The following is a 22,038-nucleotide window of genomic DNA, read 5'->3' as shown; positions in this document are numbered from 1 at the left end:
TAATAACTTAAAAGTTAATGCGAACTAACAACAATCTCAAATAGTTTAATATACAAGTAGGTTTTTAAAAATAGATGGGGCTTCACTGTGGGAGCAATACCATACCATGTGAATTCATATTGGGGGATATATATTGAGGAAAAAATGACATAATATATTGGTCATATAAGGGGGGCTAAAGAGTTTTTATATTGGCAGGTATAAAAAATGGAGCTCAAAGTTAATGAAAAAATACAAAGAGGTATTAAAAATGTTACCGAAAACATGGATACCTATAATTTCTAGTGAAAGTAGGGGTTTCTAAAATTGGGAAACTTTATTGGGTTTGTATTGCTATGGGGTTAAATAATGTGATTTTTAGAGGTACTTTCCAATATGTAGGCTTTCTTCTTTCCTTGTAAGACCCTTGGTTCCCCATTTTCATGCACATACTCAATGACCTTGTCATAACAGTCTAGCTTGGTTCTATTAAGATACAACAAATCCATACCCAACAACATATTATATGATCCCAACTGTAATACATTCAAATGTGTTGCGATACGCATACCATTCAAATCAAATGCACAAGCTCTTACCCAAAGGTGAACTCGCTTCTTTGTACTTGTAGCCAACTGCACTAACCAAGATTCTACATGTAATTCCTTCAAACCGCACTTATCCACCAAGTTGAGCCTAACATTAGAGGAAATTTCAACCAAAAAGTTGCCTCCTAAAAAAAAATAATAAAATAATAGTTAAAATAATAAAATAATTGTTATGAATTTTAGAGGGAAAAGAAGAAAACTACTTTTTTAATTGTATTTTTGTCTGATCTCCTTATAGGTTTATTCAAATTTCAAGTGTACACACTCATTGGATGCATAATTAAGTTTTTCATCCAAGGAGTACCCATCATGAATAGTTTTGAGAAGAACCACATTGATAAAGATTGAAGATACATTAAAAAAGCGTGTTGAACACGATTTTTAATGTATCTTCAGTTTTTATCAATGTGTGTCTTCTAAAAAGTATGTGTGGTGGGTCCTCGTTGGATGAAAAATTTAATTTTGCATCCAATGAGTGTCTACACTTGAAATTTGAGTAAACTTATAAGGCAATAAGACAAAAATACAATTAAAAAAAAATAGTTTTCTTATTTTCCCTCCAAAATATTTGCATGTACCTCTTTTTAAATTTAAAGTATTTTGATTGGTTTACATGTTATAATATGGAAATTACATTAAAATTTCATGAGAAATTTTAACCTAAAATTTCCTCTAATGCATAATTATAATTAGATCCAAGGTCAATCAAAATAGAAATAACTTGATCACAAAGCTTACCATCCATATCAATGATAAATGCCTAATCGTATGCATGTTTGCTATCCAATGCTATAAAAATACGAGAAATAATCTAGCCAACATCCCCAATGGTATGTACATATTTTGCACTATTTATCTGAGGCCTACCACCTTGATTCTGTGGGCAAGCTCTCCTGCGATGATCTTTTCCACAAGTCCAACACTCTATAGAATGGCAGCCTGCATCCTTGTTCTACTCTTCATATCGATGCCTCTATCCTCTATTTGATGCATTGAACTTATTAGATGGCACTACATTCTCTTTATTACCTATACGCTAAGGTATTTCTTGCTTTCTGTCCCATTTTCCTTTGTTCATTTCATTACCTTTCCTATTTGACTTAGTCTCACAGATGCTCTTCAATTGTTCATAGCAATGCCTTAACTTTCGAATGGCCTCCTCCAATGATCTAGGCTCATTGAACTCAATCTTGTATTCAATGCAACAAGTAATCCACTAAAGGAAATCTGAATCTTGTCCTTTTCCTCTGTAGTAACTCCAAGAACCTGCTAGTGTACTCATAATCTGTCATTGATCCCATCTTTAGCTCATACAATTATTTTTCCTTGTCATCAGAGTATCTCTCTGACAAATAATTCTTCTTGAATAACTATGAAAACTCGCTCCAAGTAAATTATTCCTCATGAATACATCTGACATTATTCACATATTCCAAATCAAATGTATTATTTATCTTTGAGATTAAATGTAGCTACTCTGGCTTTCATTTTCTCTGAATAATCATGCAATCTAAAGAACTTCCTCATGCCAAGAAACCATGCCTCTGCATCCTGTTGTTTCTTCATCTCTTCATCAAAAGTTGGTGGCTTTTCTTTCTTAAAATCATCTGGAAAGTATCCCCTATCACTCCTCCTATAAGGATTATAACGATGACGATCATAGTGATATCTGAATCATAACTATAATAGTACCTGTGTCCATCCCCTGTCCTGTCTGAACTGTCCAACAATCTGCCATCTATAATGTGTCATCTGTATCTGACTTTTGACCACCATGCAATCTACTACCATATGCCCCATTAGTTATGTCCTCCTACTGATAGTTAATCTAAAATGGTTCTTGTCATTGTGAATCTGACAAACTCTAAAGTATCAATGCATTTACCTCTGCTTGTTACTCATGTGTCTGCATGATTCAGTCATTATCTGCCTTATAACTCCTTATCTCTTCCTTTAAGCTTCTCAATGTATCTGCCAAATCGGAAGACTTCCCAACACCATACTACTCATTTGATTCATAGGAAGAGTCCTTGTAGTCTACCATCTTTCTATCCATTTGATATTTCTTCCTGCAAGGTATGTCATGTCAGCTAAAATAGACCACAATAAACCAACGTACCTTAGTAAAGCTTGGGGAGGATACCTTGTCTGAAAGATAAAAAATTAACATGATACATGTATAACATAATCGCGATAGAATATATAAACACAATGCATAATTATGTAATCCTGCAACCATCATTCTAGCTAGGTTCCAATCATCAATGCATGACCTTAAAAACAATACACACCACGACCTCATGCATGACAACAATCACTACATCACTACACACTTGACCACATGAAAACATTGACACGCATAAGCACTATGTATCCAACCACACACATGCATAAACACATGTACTAAAGCATAAACGAACAATATGTGTAATCAAACCTAAAAGAATGATACATGTAATCGAGCATACAAGAATGAAACCAAACATACGAGAATGTAACCAAGAATTCAAAATGACACATGTAAGAGACATATAACAACATGTAACCAATCATACACTTATGTCAATGCACTCCACAATAACAACATCAACTTCCACATCATGACATCACTACAAACATGATCAACATTATGAAAATGCAACAAGCACATGGAATGCAAGTGTAAGAGACACACATGCCACTGACATGCATGCATGACCAACACACAACCCATCTAGTCTGAGACCATGCTCTAATACCACTCTGTAACACCCTCCTCCCACATCTACCCAAGCAACTGACCATTTGGGGTAAACATGTGACGAGATGTCATTATGATATGATTCGACCTCCTAGGTCATGTTAAGGAAGTGGAATAAATAAAAACACACCATACCAACATTAAACATTGGCATTAGGACCTTTAGGAACTAATATAACCTTTTTTCCAACTAGCCCCTGGGTCCCACTAAGATTTTGGACCACTTGAACTCTGGATTCTCTCATGCTATGGGCATGCCACCATCCAGGGACCTTTGGACTCTCTCACAGGACTGCAAGCCAGTGTCCAAGGACTTTTTTTCATAATGTTGTGCCAACGTTCCCAAGATTTGAGCCACTTTTCTAGGCCCAGAGCCCAACTCACTGACCAGAATAGAATGACATCTTCAAAATAGTAAAATAACAAACAAATGATAGTATAAATGCAATCAATTAAATGGGAGCTTGACTGGATCCCTACTAGCCATGATAGGAATTTCATTAAACATATCATGAATATGTAATCTACAGGTGTAAATAACTGATATGAGCATAGGGGTATCATACTTAGCTGAAAATCGCTAAGATACATTGTTGCCCCAACACATTGACCTTTGCTTCATCCATTAGGTCATTGATACATTCATTTACAAGTAAAAGCATTGAGAGAGCTATACATAGCTACTATCAGAAAACACATACATAACGAGCATAATAGAAACATAAATACCAACTAAATCACAACCATATAATCCACATATAGACCAGTATAATACTCATAGAAATACAAGGATAAATAACCTCATATTGATTATGCAAAATCCAAACCCGAGATGTGACTTCCACATTTCACCAGACCATAGAATGGTTGAGAAAAATTTCTCTTCAATCATTCACCCCCGTGCCATATTCCAAGCATGAATGTGGGATCTCATAGAACACATCAATCCAAAACCATCTAGGGTGTCTAGATTCCATCCACCTCAACCCATCAATCAATGATTCCATGTCACGGTCGGACATCAAAAACCATCATCAGATTGGTCTCCATCCAAGCCTTCCAGGGCTTCTAGACTATTTGTTCCAACTAAGGCTTCCCGAACTAGTAACTCAACCCATAGTCGTCGTTGGGCTTCAAGAGAATTTGTTTGACCAAGGCTTCCAAGACTAGTAACTCAACCCACAATGGGCTTCCATAGTGTTTTTCCAACCAAGGCTTCCAGGACTAGTAACCTAACCCAAGTTGTTACATGGCTTCTAGACGGTTTGTCCAACTAGGGCTTTTAGGAAGGAATAACTCAACTGAAACTAAGGAAACATGAGAACCAGCCAAAACAAAACAAGGAAATAAACCCATAATCTCCATGTCTGTCCAGGAAATGTCAAGGTTAGGAAATCTACTGTCAATCCAGGCAATCCTCCATGCCAGTGACATATCATGACCAATAATCCACATTCATATGCCATGCATGCCAAAACTAGTGAGGAAAACATACATGAAACTCAGTACTTGTAAGAAAATCCTGCTATAGCTGTTGATCTTGATGTCCTCTTGCACCTTCCTTCTCTTCCTTCTCCTTCTTGCTCCAAAAATACAAGTATGCCACACCCTCCAAGAGTGCTCGAAGAAAACTCTAATTATCCAAGAGTTTGAGAGAGAGAGAGAATAGTGAGAAAGCTCCAACAATGAATTGAAAAAAGGTTACCAACTGATCCTCAGAAGCCTTTTATGAATGAGATCTCTATTTTCTTCATTTTCCTCCTCACATGCAAATTGTGACCTTTCACCTCCCTTTTCTCCTAATTTCCATTATTTTCATAAATAAATGTGCCAAAAATGCCATTTTTCCTTTCAAAGCCTTAGCCATTTTTCAACTATATTGACAGACTTGCCAGAAATGTAAAATGCGGTGTAATCATTTTCACTTCTCGCCAAAAACGACGTTTGTCAGTTTACCATATTTTGATCTCTTCTCCAAGGCAGCCAGCCAAAGACTTCAGGCAGTATGAGTTGGTACTACTCCTAATGACAGGGGATGGAAAAGTGAAGTTTTTGCTGTATTCAGAGATGTTTTAGATTTTTTAATACTTATTTTTTTTGAGGGCATGTAGTTGATATATAATATCAAGAGCTTTTCGTTTATATATATATAGTTAAAAATCTAATCATATTTTATATATAGTTAAATAAAATTTTAATTTCAAAATATTTATTATATTATATTTTTGTTTAACTTTTATTTCAATAAAATTATTGTAATTTTTTTTTTTAAATATAAAAATAAATTGTAAATTTTTTTAATATCTCTTTAGATTCTAATAAACTAAATTCAAACCTTAATAATCACCCTCACTTGTTTTGAATCCTATCTTGTAAAATAGTAAACTACTCTAATAAATAAATAAATAAATATTCAGTGTAGATGATAAGGTTAAGTGTTTTGGTTTTACTTAAATCTTAAATAAATTTCATTTCTCACCTGTAAAATAAATAGTTATATTAAAGTTATATAAGGTAATATAACATAATTTGTTTTTTAATTATATTTTTTAGTTTTTTTTTTATAAAATTATAAAGAAGATGAGTTTATCCATGAATGTTGAATTTATTGTGTTTAAAGATATTAAAGAAAAACTCAAGATGTAGTTGATATATTATATTTGAAAAGGCATTAATCACACAAATATCATGCAATGCCAATTTATTAGGCAACAATTGGGATATATTAAGAAAAAAACTATTTTACATTTAAGGGATTTCTCTTTTTATTGGTGAAAGATCTAGAATTATGAAAAATAATAATGATTACGTGACATTTTTAGAAAATGAAAGTTAAATTTGATGATACATTTTATTATAGAATTTCCTTTAATAATAAGTATTTATCATATATCTTTATTTTCCTTTAATAATATATGTTTATTATATTGACAAATATATGCTTATCATATTCATATTCTAATCTTGGTCCTGATGATGAACCACATTAGATGGTTCAAAATTGGAGCTATGAATTATTTCAAAAGTAAATTCCAAAAAATTACATTTCTTTTGTTTTTATCCTAGTGTTTGAAGTTCTTTGGGATCATGTTTTTACATTTAATATATTCCATATTTTTAATATTCATAATTGATGTAATTCGCTACCATTTTTAACATAAGATTGTTGATATGTGCAGCAAACAATTGTTCAAATAAATACAATATGCTTCAGATTCATGTTGAGCATGAAAACATTTCACAACTCTCTCATACTTAGCAACACTTTTCATAATTTTTTTAACTCTATTCTTTTTCCACTCTTAGTTTTTTTATTACTTGAAGATATAGGTTGTGTTGACCCATCACTCAATAGTATTGTTACGCTGTAAGGCATTCCCCTTTAAAATCAACTCTCCTCTCAGGCTACGTGTCCATTCGTGGGCCATTGATTTAGGTGTTAGACGATTAACATTATTTGAGCCATCATATTGATTCCACCAGTATTAAATTAGATTTAGTTAGAAATTATAAGAATCGCGACTGGCCACGCAACACAACAATCTTGCCTTGCTCGACACTACCTGGATTTCCCTTGCTCAACGATACTGGATTGCCCTTACTGGATCTTTTGAAGAACCTTTTGAAGAATTTGTTGGTGAGGCATATCTTTCTGTTAATAAAATCTGTGCTGATAGGGTCATGGAGGTCATTAGCCCTGATGAGGATTCTATGTGGATCCATGATTACTATCTCATGCTTCTTCCGACATTTCTGTGAAAGAGGTTCAATAAGATGAAGATAACTTTCTTCCTTCACAACCCATTTGCCTGCTTTCAGATTTACCGCACTCTTCTGGTGCGTGAACAAATTCTACAGGGTCTGGTCAATGTTGATCTGATTGGGTTCCATACTGTTATTTATGTTATTTCTGTTTACTTTTCTATCACTATAACTTCCAAATAGGGTTGCATGCAATTTATTGTACTGTTTCAATTTGTGTGTCTACGCAAATGCAAAGCAAATTAGAGTTGGTGCTCCCACCATTCTATTTTTTTCCTAGACAAGCATGTTTTATTTTGGTGTTTTATTGTTGTGTTTTTCCACAGAGGTCTTAAGAATAAGTGAATGAATGGATTTCATGGCACTATGATTCTTTTGTTTATAGCGTCATTTTTATTTGTCAATACTCATGTATATATTACCTTGTAAATGAATAGTTATGTTAAAATCTTGAGTTACAGTATCATTTATTTCTACCCATCATTTTTTTAATCCAATCCTAATGTAATTTGTTTTTTATCAGCGCCTGTTTTTAAAGATTTTTCAATTTCATAAGCAGGAGAGTGTCAACAACAACTACACTCTGCCTTCTCACTCTATTATCTCGGTAAATTTAGGGAGATTCAAGGCACAATTTTGGGTTTTGGATGGAAAATTTGGTGGTTTGTGCAGCTACATTTGGTCATGAGATAAATGATCCATACATTCATGCCCCTAGGTTAATCTAATAGGCAATGTTTGTTGTGGATTTTAACTTTCTTGATTGATCCAAGATTTGTGAAATATGATTAGGGTTTCACGGGGTGCTAAAAAACAGATTTTGTGGAGAAATTGAGAATTGTTTTTTAAAGTGGCAGGGATTGATATATCAAGTTTGACTCAATATAAATTCTTGATTGCAGCCTCTGATTTCCCAAGTGAATTCACAAGGACGTAGGGTTGCACATAGACTGTAGGCATCTAGGTTTTGTAGGTGTTGTGGTGTGATGCTATTATTTTGGTTGCGACCTATGATGAAATTATTGATGATGAAGATGATGATGAAGGTATCAGGAGATGTCATGATAAATACAATGACAAAATAAATAGAACCAGTGGCGAGGAAAATGGGAACACCCTTTGCAATTACAGCTATGATGAGGCCAAATCCCTCGCCCAAAATATTGAAGAAGAATCACAGTTTCTTAGGAAGGTCTTCAGAATCAAAGACGTTCTTGCAAACCTAGATGAGGTAGTGTTTGTTTTGAGTTAAATATCACCCAGTTTTATTGGATCAACTCATACATAAATAGTACTTTGATAGGTTTTTTTTCGTTAGCAACCATTAAACATACGTTTCATAACTACTCATGCATATTTTATTGAAACAATAACATGTTTTGAAAAGTGCATACACAAGGGTTCGCTCATTTCTGTAAAAAATCAATCCCCTTTTGTTTTGTATTGCAGTCTAATAGACAATTATACAAGTGCTTGAGAAGAATGGAATTGATGCAAATCACAGTGGATACCCTCAAATTATGCTTTTTCATTCATTTGAAAAATGTGCTCCATGGCAAAGTTGAACACATTTCCCTATTTTATGTAAAATAGGGATGAGAGGAGCTCTTTCAAATGTGATGCAAGGTTACACATCACTTTTCCATCTTCTTCAATATCCCACATGTGCAATGGTTTATTCCATCCAGGTAACTGAAATTGAGAAATAAGTTAACTAGTTGTAGAAGCACACTTTAAAGGAAATTTGGTCTATGGTGAAAAGGCTTATCAGGTATTTGAATCGAAAACATCCTGGTTCAATATTGGAAGCATCGATATTCTAATTCGGAACTCCAACGTATGGTTATGCAGAAATGTAGTGTTTAGTCACAACATCAGTTTCTTTTATGTTGCATTATGGGAAGTTATCGTAACACAGGTAAATTAAGCAACTTTTAAGGCTTCATTTACGTTGACTTGGACCTACCTACATACCTACTAAAGGCTTAAATGTGCTTATTGCTTCTCTGTGGTATACTGCAATGGCAGGAAATAACTTGAAGAAAGGGTGATTTTTGTTGTTAATACCGTTGTGGCAACAATTGCAGGCATGGTAATGTGCCAAAGTTACTGAAGTTTTTCCTATGCTTTACTAGAAGGGATTTTTGTTCATAATCATCATTTTGCATGTTGTAGGTACCTTGCCAGATTCTGTAGATGATGAAAATATACTCCCTTCACCCCCATTTGGTGAGGGTTCATTTTTGACAACCTAAAAAACTTTGAATATCTTAGGTAGTCATCAAATATGTGTTTAGTATGCTCTCTTCCTCAATGTGGCTGAAGGTGAGATGTCACTTGGTCATGGAAGAAGCCTAGTAGTCTTGAGGTCTTTTTTCGATATCATATAATTTATGCTTGATTCAGGGTTTCTTCCATGGCCAAATGATATCTCATCTTCAAGAACATTGAGAAATAAACCAAAGTTGAATGTAAAAGGAACATTGTTTGTCTTTGGAAGAAATTGATACAATTCTAATTGGTATCGATACCTTGATTCTGAGCTTGTTTGTGACTATATGGTTTCATGCTTCTTGTATTTGCTTGGAATTTAATATCTTTGATTGCATGGATGATGATGGGAGTAAGTTATTCTTGCCTCACTTTCTAAATATATTTTTTGTTGGAATTCATAATACATAACCCATTATTATGAATCCATTAGTTTTATTTGATATTATTTATGACTTGTGATCATCATTGACATTGTTTTCTGTAATAGATGTAGATATTAATGTTACGCAAAGACTAAGAATGCTAAATATAAATATAATGATGCTGATGATGAAAATAAATACACAGTAGAACGACCCCATAAAATAAATCTATTAGCTCACCACAATAATCTGACAAGGTATAACGGTCCTTGTGGTAAGCAAGAAACAGACAAAGACCAGGGGTTGTGAAAAGAAATTCTCAAATACAGGTTGGCCATAGAATGAGTAGCTCACATCATATAAATACCAGTGATGGCCCTGATAGACCTCCAATATCTTCAGATTGCAAGGGATATCGAGAAAATGTAAGAAAACTAGGGTGTAAAAGCTAAATTGAAAACGAATTTGTGGATTATAAATTTATGGATAATCCAATGTTAAAAGAGCATTCCTTTCTTTTTAGGTATTATGTAACCGATAGTTTTTCTCTATTTTGAAAAATATTATTGATTCACAATCTTAATTACTACTGATCCACAATTGCTTTTTAAAATCTTAACGGGGAAAAATTATGTACCAACTAGCTATGTTGGACGAAGCTTATATTAGGGAAATATGCATTTCTTATTTGAAGCTATTTGTAATATAGTGAAATGTTTTTAAACATTCTTTTGTGTATTTGTACATCAGAAACCAAATTTCCCAGGTGATGCATATGTTAAATTGAAGTTCAAATCTGCAAATGGTAGATTTAGAAAGGATATCAATGAATAGAAAATGGTTTGTAGCCTGTTGGAATGTATTTTTATTTTAAAATTTGTTTACTGTAATAGCAGTAAATTATGAAGTGGATGCTAGCTCATGAACTTGGTAACTAATGGAGTAATGATGCTTTTTCAGCCCAGAAGAAGTGTATAGTTCATGTAATGAAATTGCAAGACCTACCTAAACAGGGCCTGAACTATTGCATGGTAGGCCAGTGTCACAACATCATCGTCAGTGGATGAATAATGGGATATAGTGACACTATATTGAAAGGTAAAGTAGTCAAGAGGCAGCTCCATGAGGTGTGAAATTCTCTGATGATGAGGAAGTAAAGTCCTAGTGTGAAAACCTACGATGAGGAGGAAGTGACTAGCCTGTGTGCTAGCCTGATTTGCATTGTGTTTGTTTCTAATAGATCTAGATCTATTGGAAAATTAAATCTAGATTGTCTAGAACTCTCACATTTTTGGAGCTCCAAGATTGAGATGAAAAAAATAGGTTTTTTCTTTGGGATTCCTTCCTCTCCCTTTTTTGTTGATTTGAAGTCTCGGTCCTATGTGCCTAGCCTGAGAGTATGCCATATCAAAATGTTAAGGAGTAGAAGAGAAAATTCCTTTCATGTTTTGATGTGTTGTCTGTATCCAGATAAATGACATTGCAGCTTTACGAGAGTTTTGGATTTCATTAGGTTCATTGAATTGCTTGATGATGCCAAATCAACTTAAGTTGGAGATCACATTTACACTAACTGAAGTGTATGTTATGCAAACCCAGATGAGCTAGTGTTTCTAGCTCTGCAAGTATCTTTGATCCTGAAGACCTCTCTCAGAACTTGGGATTCTTCTTCAATCTCTTTGGTGAGGGTTTCGACCTTATCATAACTGTAATTGCTACCTTATTTCCATCTGCCTCACCAGTGTTATTGCTACTTTGTCATTGTCTTTATCATGACAACCCGTGATAACTTCCTCTTGATCTTTCTCATTATCAATGATGTCGTCATGGAGTTCAGTTGAAGTAACAACATCACACTCAGAGTACCTAAAAAATATTTTTGCATAGTCTCTGTGCAACCTTATCCCTCTTGCTGAATTTATTTGGGTAGTAAAAGGTTGCAACCAGAATTGCATATTCCATCAGACTGCATATATCAGTGCTTGCACTTTTAGAAAAATTCTCCATTTATCTGTAGACTCCATTTTTAAGCCTCCTGGAACCCTGATCCTATTCTACAGAAGCTGTTGACCAATTAGTAAACCTAAAGTCCATGACAAACAACATTATTTGTTATATGTGCCTTGAATTCCCCTAAATTTTTCTAGATAACACAGTCAAAGGTGTAGTGTTGTTCATGATGCTTCCCCACTGTATGAAAGCTTGAATCTTGTATACACCATTTTTTCGATGAGACTCAAGATCCCAATACTCACTTGCCCAATGGCCACCCTCTACCCCTTCTGTTCAACTTCAAACCAAAGGGTAAGAACATGATGCTTCTGGCTTGATGTTGATTTTTCAATGACTGTTTTATCAATAGTAATGTTTTTATTAAATTATGCTAGAAGTTTCTTACAGAAATTAAGGGAGCTACTCCTAAGCTTCTTCAAAAGTTGATTCATAAGCATGCAAGAAAGCAATGTTTGTACCTCAACCCATTTTTGGATAATTTGGCATAAGTCGATGGCCTCATCTAGATTTATGATTTCTAACAACGTGTTCGTGTTTGGAATATGGAAGATAAAGAACATATACTTGAGGAAATTTTGGGCCATCTCGATTATTTTACCAAATTTGTACCAAAAGACAGTGTAGCATGTTGATCATTCTCATTATGCAGAAATCTTGCAATCGTGTTTCTTCTCTTTGCAGGTTCTCTTAGGCTCCCACTAGGATCAGATTTCATCCCCAGCTATCACTACCTAGTATTTGGGGTGGACTAAAAGGTCTTCTGATCATTAGTGTGAAAACTACATAAAGTTTGAGATCGATATGTAAATTACAGTTATCAAACGGTGCAAATTTAGGATTTATATTTTATGCAGTTGGAAAATAGTAAGGCTAAACAATAAGGTTCCTTTGTGTAAGTTCAGTAATATGTTTAAACTTATAATAGTTGTGCTTCAAAAAATCACTTTTGAATGGTCCAAGTAGTTTCCTGCTAAGTGAGGAATAGAAGGCCCAATTCAGCTTTAGTTCAACATTAATGCATGAATAACTATGGTGTTGCAGTAAGTTATGTAAGCCCAATTTTTTTGAATACTGGAGTTGTTTAGTATGTTTGAGAATACCCTTTACTAGCCCTAGGTATGATGTTCTCGTACTTCTCTATCTTAATGTATTTATGTATGGATTTGAATTAGACGTTCTAGCAAGAGATGAATGTGGACTTGTAGAAGAGAAGTGCTAGTCAAAGTTGAATTTGAATTCACATATAAGACATTGGGAAATATAATTCTTGTTCGAACTTTCCTTCCAACATCTTTCAGGATAGGTGCAAAGGATGAAACTAACATCTTGTCAAGGCATGTGCAAAAGGATGGAATCATGTGAGAGTCAAAATTAGGTCAATTTTTCTATCATTTATCGTACAACTTTGGAATCACAAATTATTTTCATCTCCCAGGGTGTATGCATTACAACAGTATGTTACATTAACTTGCTATCAATAAATTTTATCATCTTCTTAATAGATTTTTGTTGTATCATGCAATCATTACTGCAAAAACATTTTGATTTCGTAGGGGTGACCAGAGTCCTACAACTTGGGCACCCAATATTGCAAACATCTAAAGAACTATAGGAGCATTAGACAAATGGAAATGGTAACGCACTGCATAGCTTCATGGACAAGGTATATTGTATTTTAAATGTTGAAATTGAACAATATGTATTCCTTTATCTAATATAACTTAAATGGCCAATAGTTTAAAATTTGATCTATACCAGCTGTTAGTGTTAAATGGATGTTCATAAACGACCTTAGACTTTAGTGATAAATGGTTGTTTATAGGAGCTACCTAAACCTATAACAGACTTCACTCCCTTGCTGAAGTATGATGTATAATTCAGTCAGAGTGTTGATTGATCTGGAACTCTGACTGTTTTGGATGATATGGTTTAATTTAAAATTAGGGAAAACAAACAAATGGAATCATTCCACCATAGAGAAGTTTGACTATGCCTGAAATTCCTGTTGGATTCTAGTCAAATTTGTGGTTGGAAAGGGGGTCTAGCTAATTCTATTTTGTTAAACTGGTTGTGTTAATGGACAATCAGATGATTTTTGGTGTGAGCATAGCCATGATGCTCAGGGATTGCAATAGAATTATAGATAGAGAAAAGTTATCCACTTGTTGTAGATTAGTTTCTTCAGTTGGAACCTAGAATTATTGATGAGCTAAAAGTAGAGCTTACTGCATATTTTCAGGTCAATCTCCAATCCCCAACATTTCCTTGGGGCATCAAGGATGTAGAAAATTTCATGGACTCTTAAGGGTCTCAATCTTGAAATATATTCTAGTTCTAGATGAGTGTAGATGAATGCTATATCGATCAAAACCATATGTTATATTATATCTATAATCTAATTCCATCTGGTCTTACTTATCACTTCAGATTGATTTTAAATTTTATTAATTTGGTATATTCCATATACAATACATGCAGTAAAGCCACTAGGACACAAGAAACAAGATTCCCAAACATTTACATTATAGGTAACTTGATGTTAATAAATTTGATCACCTTCTTGATAGATTTTTGTTGCAACATGCAATCATTACCATACAAGGAATTGACCATTTGAAATATGATAACTACTATAAGGTTGGCACAAATCCTTGGTATAGCTTCATGAATTTTTTTTTCCATTCATGGCTATAGACTTTTGTATTGACCTCATATAAAAACAATACAAGTACTCAAAACCGAGTGAAGCTCTTAGCAAGGTAGACCACCCTATATTCTATTCACTAGGTGAAGGCTAAGAATCATTTATAAACAATAATCTATCTTTAATCAAAAAAGAAATTCTTTAACAACAAAAAAGTTCTGATTTGGCAGGGGTGACTAGAGTCCTGGAACTTGGGCACCCAAGATTGCATACAGCGAAAGAACTAAAGGAGAAATTAGATAAATGGAAAAGGTAATGGACTACATAGCTTCATGGACAGGGTATATTTTCTTTTAAAGGCTGAAATTTAACACTATATATTCTTTTGTCTAATATAACTTAAGTGGCCTTGCAATAATATTTTGACTATAAATTGTTTCTCCCGACATCACATCTAGAGCTGACCAGGATGACTAGTGGGCATCTTATCTAAGGACTAGTGGATGAAAGGATAAATTCACAACTCTATCGATTTCATATAACCTATCATGATGCTGCTACCAAAATTTGATGATAATTTTCAATATCAAGTGTCATTCTTCTCAAATTTATGCCTTACGTCATTCCTTTGCAACATGTGGTGCAAATACTAGTTGTAACCCTCTTTCTTTATGTTATTGTTTTTCTTTTGGCTAGGAGTCATTATGTCCACTAATACTATCAAGACTATATTCATGACATTTAAATCTGAAAAAACCACTTATGGTACTTTCATATATTACAACAACAACTTGGAAGAATTTCCACCACACAAAATATCTTCGAATCTACATCCATCATAAGCGCCATTAGTATTATCACAATGAGAAAAGGATAAATGGAAAATAGATAAATTATTATGGGCTGGAAAATAACTATAAGTTTGCATATTTTTAGATATAGCATAAAAATAAACTCTTCCTTGAGAATATTATCAGCATGTTGAAGGCTCATATGGCTAGAATGATATCAGCATGTCAAAGACTCATATGGCTAGGACCTTTGATATGAAGGATATAATGGTAGAAAAACAAATCATAGGCATAGAAATACATATATACAAGAAAAATTGTAAGCTTGAGTTTTCACAATAGGATTATAACAATAAAATAATTCTAAACTTATAAATAAATAATATGAAACTTATAAATACACTTTTAGCTTCTCATTTTAAGATTTCTCTAGTTTTATCTCCTAGTAGTGAGGAAGAATAGAGTTATATGTCTCATTTACCATATGCTAATGTAGTAAGAAGTTTGATGTATGCGATGATATATACTATAGAAGATACTTTATATGAAGTGGGTGTTGCTTGCAGGTACATGTAAAATCTGGAAAGAGAGTATTGAAATGAAGTGTAACAAGCAATTTGGTATCTTATAGGAATAATTGATTATTGCAACAAATTTAATTATTGTAGTGATTTTCTTAGCAGTAATGTTGATTTATATTTGGCAGGTAATTTGGACAATAGGAGATCCACTTGAGGTTATGTGTTTACTCTTGCAAGAGAATGTATTAGTTGGAAGTGAAAGCTTCAAGAAACAATTGCTTTATCCACTACCAAGGCAAAATATTCTTGATTCACATGCTTTCAAGGAGGAAATTTGGTTGAATGGGCCTTTTGGGTGAGCTTGGAAGAATGTAGGATGATTTAACTACATTTTGTGATAATCCATATTGTCATAGTAAGACTAGGCGTATTGATATTTGGTATCATTTTGTAACACAAATTATTGATAGAGGTGGAGTATCTCTTAAGACGGTCCGCTCTCAAGAAAAATTGTAGACATGTTTACAAATTCAACGTTGTAATAGAAATTGTGGTGGTGTCTACGTTACCTTTGTTTATAGAAGAGGTGATGAAAGGGCTTCGAAAAGATATCCAGTAAATTGTTGTGGACGTGAAGATTCTTAGAATTTGTGACAACAATTTTTTTTGTAATGCTTGGTAGGGCCGTCTATTTTCTATTATGTATATTAAGCAAATTTACACCACATAGTTTTACTCGGTGGCCTCAACTCGCCCCGAGGAGAAACCGAGTCTATTTGCCATCAATCAGCATTATACGCCATCCAGAAACAAAACTTATTCAGTTTTTCTAGTAGATCTAGGTATGTTTCATTCTCATGATACAAAAACTTCATAAGTATAACATCTAACATATGCAACATAAAATTTAAATGCTATCTGCATAAACAAAATCTAAGCATAGGTAGACTAATCTTGCTTGTCATTCTGCTCCTCAGTGTCAGAGGCTACCAGGGCAACATCTTCTGCAGTTTCTTTTGGAATTCCAAAGATCTCCCCAATGCATGGGATGCATTTGTCAATACGGTCCATCCTAACATCCTCTTTATGTAGCTGGAATAGGATCTTCTCCATGTCTCTCTTGTAGTCGGGAGGGCCCTGCATGGTAACTTCCATCCCCGTAGAAATTTTGCTCAAGTGCTTTGCCTAGCAGACTTTTCATCAGAAAATACAGGTATAGGGTGTGCTTAAACTATGTAATTCACCCTCTTGTGGTCCTTGGGTCAAGCACCATTGTTATCCAAACCTCATTTTCGTCATCTGGTTCCATCTCTTTCTTCACCTGGCCTTCCCAACCATCTATCAATTTTCGGATTCCCTCATCCACTTCCTTTTTGTAAGTTTTGGCTGCCTCAGCTATGATGTGCTCGACGACCTTGCGACCCCTACGGCCATCCGTCCTGCTTGGGCATTTGGTTTCCTGGGGTTTCGGGCCTTTGTTGCCCCAACCACAGCCACATCGTGTTGGAGCCATGCCCTGCCGACTTATAAATTGTATACAGTTCGACATCATTAAATTCACTACATCCTTCATCGCAACACAGTGCAAATGTGATATCTAGACTTCACTACCATGCTTGTCTTGCATCGGGTAGAGGCACCCCTGTGCCCACAGGTGGGCAGTGGTTATGGAAATTAGGCAGGAGTCCCTGAGCTTATCTCCCTGCCTCACGCCCTTACCCTAGTTCTGGGATTGGTCACCCTCTTGCAGCCATATCCTAGCTCACAGACCCATCTGTAGCCAGGTGCTGCTAGTGCTCCCATACCTGCAGACCCTTGCCTCTACCTTCCAGTTCTAGTCCGTTTTTAGCTCACCTCTTCGCCTCTCATAAAAACCCCGGGGTCCCTGGAAATTCCCCTATGGTCCTGCCTTGCCGTTTTCTCGGGTTCGCTCAGCCAATTTCCCACCCTGCTAACATCCCAACTCGAAGGCTGGTCACTCCAGAGCGGTCTTTTATTGAGGCTCCTCACGGTGCCCACCATGTCATAGCCCCAGCTTCCACTCAAGAGCAAAGTCAAAACAGTGCGGAGCCAGGCGAAATATCCCTTTGTCTACCCTAGTTTCTCCCTGGTTAAGCTGAGCCTCATTAGAGTGGCCTCGTGCCCCTCGCTCCTTCCCAAAAACTTTCTCTCCAACTCATGGGATTTTCCTTGGAACCCAACGAAGACATACCGGATGGTCGACGCTTGCCCTCAACCTTCGCTGCTTCTCCTCCCTTCCACTTTGCTTCTCCTTCCTTCCCCACTATACCTTACGCCTTCCCTGCACGTCCAAGACACCTTCCCCCTTCGCCACCTTCCCTTATGTCGTCCTCTGCCACAAATTGCCAAAAATGTAAAATGCTTCCTGCCAAAACGACGTTGGTCCGTTTCCAATATTACGACTTTACGACTTTGGCCTCCTTTTACATCGTTACATCGCTTTTCTTGGTACTAGAGATAATGATCGCGGGATGCAGCGTCTCCATTATGATAAAATCAATGGGTTCACATTAGTGTGTGTGATTGGCTCAAAGACTCGTTTTTTATTTTTGTTGTATTCAGAGATGCTTTAGACTTTTGATTACTAATTTCTTTTTAAGGCATAGCATGCAGTTGACATATAATGATGAGAGCTTGTCAAAAATTAGAAAGATTCACATCACAGAGTGATTAACTTTTTCATCTTTAAAAATTTTTAAAATGTAAAATATAATGTAATATTTTTTTTATTGTTTATATTTTATTTTCAAATATTAATAGAGTATATATAAAATTATATATATATATATATATATATATATATATATATATATATATATATTATTTAAAATATAATTTTTAATTTTATTTTAAAAAAATATTGATGGTTTTAATATTAAGACATAATATTTTTATAAAAACATTATGATGTATTAAGAACCAATAGTTTCACATAAAATATAAAAATATCATTTATAGGATATCAATAACAAAAAAAATTGATTGAGGTGATTTTATTTTATTGTAAATTTTAAATGGATTTAATTGAAGATATAGATTGTGATGACACAACACTTCAATAATATTGTTGTAACCCTTTTTCTTTATGTTATTGATATCTTCTTTTTGATTTGGAGTCATTGAGACCATTAATATTGTCAAGACTAAATTCATGACAATTAAATTAAAAAAAATTACTTATGATACTTTCATATATTACAACAATTACTTGGAAGAAGTTCCACGGTACAAATATCTTTGAATCTATATCCATCATAAGTCCATTCAGTGTTATCACAGTGAGAAAAGAATATCCTAATAAATGGAGGATAGAAAACTTATTATGGGCTTGAAAATAACTATAAGTTTGCATATTTTTAGATATGGAATAAAAATAAGCTCTTCCTTGAGACTCTTATCACTCTTATTATTTTATTTTATAAGGGTGTGAAGTTCATGGCTGCAATATCTATAAAGATACATGGAGGAGGATAGAGCACACCTTAAGGTAGTTCATAACCTAAAATAGCAAGATTAAATGTAACACTCCTCATCATGTCGTCAGGATTGAAGATAGTCTTTCCCCATTGAAAGCATGGCTATGACTAGGTATCTTGTATATAAGAAAAAGTTAAACATCATGGAAACAAAGAGGTTTCCTAAAATTACTTTCAACTCTAGCCAAAATCCCTACTTTCAGTTCAGGGATGTATTGACTTAGTTAAACCATTACTAAATAAAAAGGAGATGATTTTCCAAAATAAAAATAATATTAAAATTATTATTATTTCAAAATTTTAGGAAAATAATGGACATGTGAGAAGAAAAAAAACAAAACTAAAATATTATAAAAAATACAATCAAGGTCAATTTTAAAAATTAAATTTTTGTTTTGTTTTAAATAATACTAAAAAAAGAATATTATTGAAATAAAAACAAATAATAAACCATTCTAAAAGCACCATCAATCCAAATAAACAAGGCTTTTAACTTTCATACCATAAGAAAATTTAACATACAAAATAATTTCTTTACTGTTTTTTAGCCTAAAAATAAAATATCGAAAAATTCTGAATAATCTAATATTTTCTTAAGATCCAATAAAATAGATTTGTGCATGGTTTTGAATTATTTGAAATTTATTTACCATTTGCTTCATGATTATTTGAAATTCACTTACCATTTACCTTCACGCATATTATCGGGATAAACTGAGCTTTGATAGACCTTATGGCGGCTATAAATACCATACGCTTCTGCGTTTCATTCAGCGTGTCAGTTACCAACGTGTGTCCGACATGGAATTTCATATTACACTGCCTGCTAATACAGCAGCTATGGTTGGTTTATTTCTGTGTTTATTTTTCATACTCTTATTGCATAAGAGAAGGATTAGGGCCAGATTGCCTCCAGGTCCCTTTCCATGGCCAATCGTCGGAAATCTCTTCCAACTGATCCCTCCTGCTCACCGTGCTCTTAAAGCCCTTGCTGATAAATATGGCCCCATTTTCTTTCTGCGCTTAGGCTCTCTCCCTACCGTCGTCGTCTCTTCTTCTGACATAGCCAAAGAGTTTCTCAAAACTCATGACTTGATTTTTGCCAGCCGACCTCCAAAAGCCGCTGGGAGATTAATGTTTTTCAACTCTAAAGATGTGGCCTTCGCTCCCTATGGAGATCACTGGAGGGAAATGAAGAAAATATGCGTGTTAGAACTGCTGACTGCCAAAAGAATTGAGTCGTTCAAGGGTGTGCGAGAGGAAGAAGTATCTGCGATGATCCGTTCATTTTGGGAGGAGAGTGAGAGCGGAATAATGGGTGTGAATATTATCAAGGCCCTCTCTACTCTCAACTCCAATATAATTTGGCGGATACTGGCGGGGAGGACATTTTCTGACGATGATTTGGATGGCGATTTCAAAGGTTTCAAGGATTTATTAGTAGACCTGACAACTGCGGTGGGGGCTTTTCCCATCGGAGACTTTATTCCCTATTTGGATTGGCTTGATTCGCAGGGTATCAAGCGGCGCATGAAGAAAATCCATAAAACATTCAATGAGTTTGTGGAGAAAATAATAGACGACCACGTTGCTCAACGCATGGCCGCGACTTCCAAGCACCAGAAAGACGAAGAGCCTCACGTCAAAGATTTCGTGGATGTGCTGCTCGAGAAAGCTGAGGCCAACTCCAAAATCACAAGGGAAACTATCAAGGCTCTTGTGATGGTGTGTCTCTAGGCCCTGAGGCCAACTCCAAAATCACAAGGGAAACTATCAAGGCTCTTGTGATGGTGTGTCTCTAGGCCCTGGGCCATTCTATTATCATTTTTTATCATCATTCCTTAGAACTTAAATCAATCAATTTTTTGCATTAATTGTATGCAGGACATGTTCGTAGCCGGGACGGACACAACATCAAGTACGTTAGAATGGGCAATGAGTGAGCTGCTGAGGCATCCACATGCCATGAAGAGATTGCAGCAAGAAATCGAAGATGTAGTGGGCAAACATCGCCAAGTGATTGAATCCGATGTAGTGAGGATGAAATACCTCCACTGCGTAGTGAAAGAGACGCTTCCGCTAGCCATTCCTCATGAATCTGTAGAGGCTGTTACAGCAGGCGGATACTCTATCCCTAGGAAAACAATGTTGATTGTGAATGTGTGGGCTATAGGAAGGGATGTCAATGTGTGGGGGGCAGATGCTTCCGAATTCAAGCCTGAGAGATTCATGAAGGACGAACATGTGAATTCAGCAGATCAATCAGACTTCCGTATGATTCCGTTTGGGACAGGAAGGAGAGGATGCCCAGGGGCCGCCATGGCTATTCCCACCATCGAACTCGCAGTGGCTCAGCTGATGCACACTTTTAACTGGAGAGTTGAAGGTGATCCGTCGCGGCTTGATATGACGGAAGTTTGTGGGCTGACGATTCCAAGGCAAGTTCCGCTGCGTGCTTATCCAAGCTTGAGGGTAGGCTTTCCACTGAAGTCCAGCGATGAAGCGTAGGAAGAGGCTAGGTACCGTGGGGCTTTATGTACAGTGGCTTCCCTATTTTCCCTAGTGGCTTTAATTTAGCTGCCAATGTTTTGGCTACATGTTATTGTAGTTTAGTTTATGTTATTGTAGTTTAGTTTATGGTATTCGCTACATGCTCTTGTAATTTAGTTTATGGTAATTACGTAACGTTCATTATTATGCTGATTTGGGTACCTTGCCTTATCATTGGTCAGTGGGATTCTTGACATAGAATTTAGATTGTTAATCATAGAACCAGCAATAAGCAACTTAGCTGAAAAAATAAATTTAACAATCACATGAACGTTTCTTTATATGAATTTTTTTTTA

At 35.1% G+C, this 22,038-nt stretch overlaps 1 pseudogene across 1 annotated transcript; it reads left to right on the top strand.

Annotated features, from left to right (window-relative positions):
* Positions 1 to 19,986: 19,986 nt before the first annotated feature.
* On the top strand, positions 19,987 to 21,699 carry LOC149252225 (cytochrome P450 750A1 pseudogene; annotated as a pseudogene). Its single transcript, XR_016265450.1, has 2 exons — positions 19,987 to 20,916; positions 21,076 to 21,699. The product of XR_016265450.1 is annotated as a cytochrome P450 750A1 pseudogene (transcript).
* Positions 21,700 to 22,038: the final 339 nt, after the last annotated feature.

The sequence above is a fragment of the Pinus tabuliformis genome, chromosome 7 (assembly GCF_031772625.1).
Source record: "Pinus tabuliformis cultivar Carrire ecotype Pingquan chromosome 7, CPIR1, whole genome shotgun sequence".
Classification (NCBI taxonomy): Eukaryota; Viridiplantae; Streptophyta; class Pinopsida; order Pinales; family Pinaceae; genus Pinus; species Pinus tabuliformis.
Note: the sequence above shows the minus strand (reverse complement) of the source record. Positions and strands in the feature narration are given on the sequence as shown.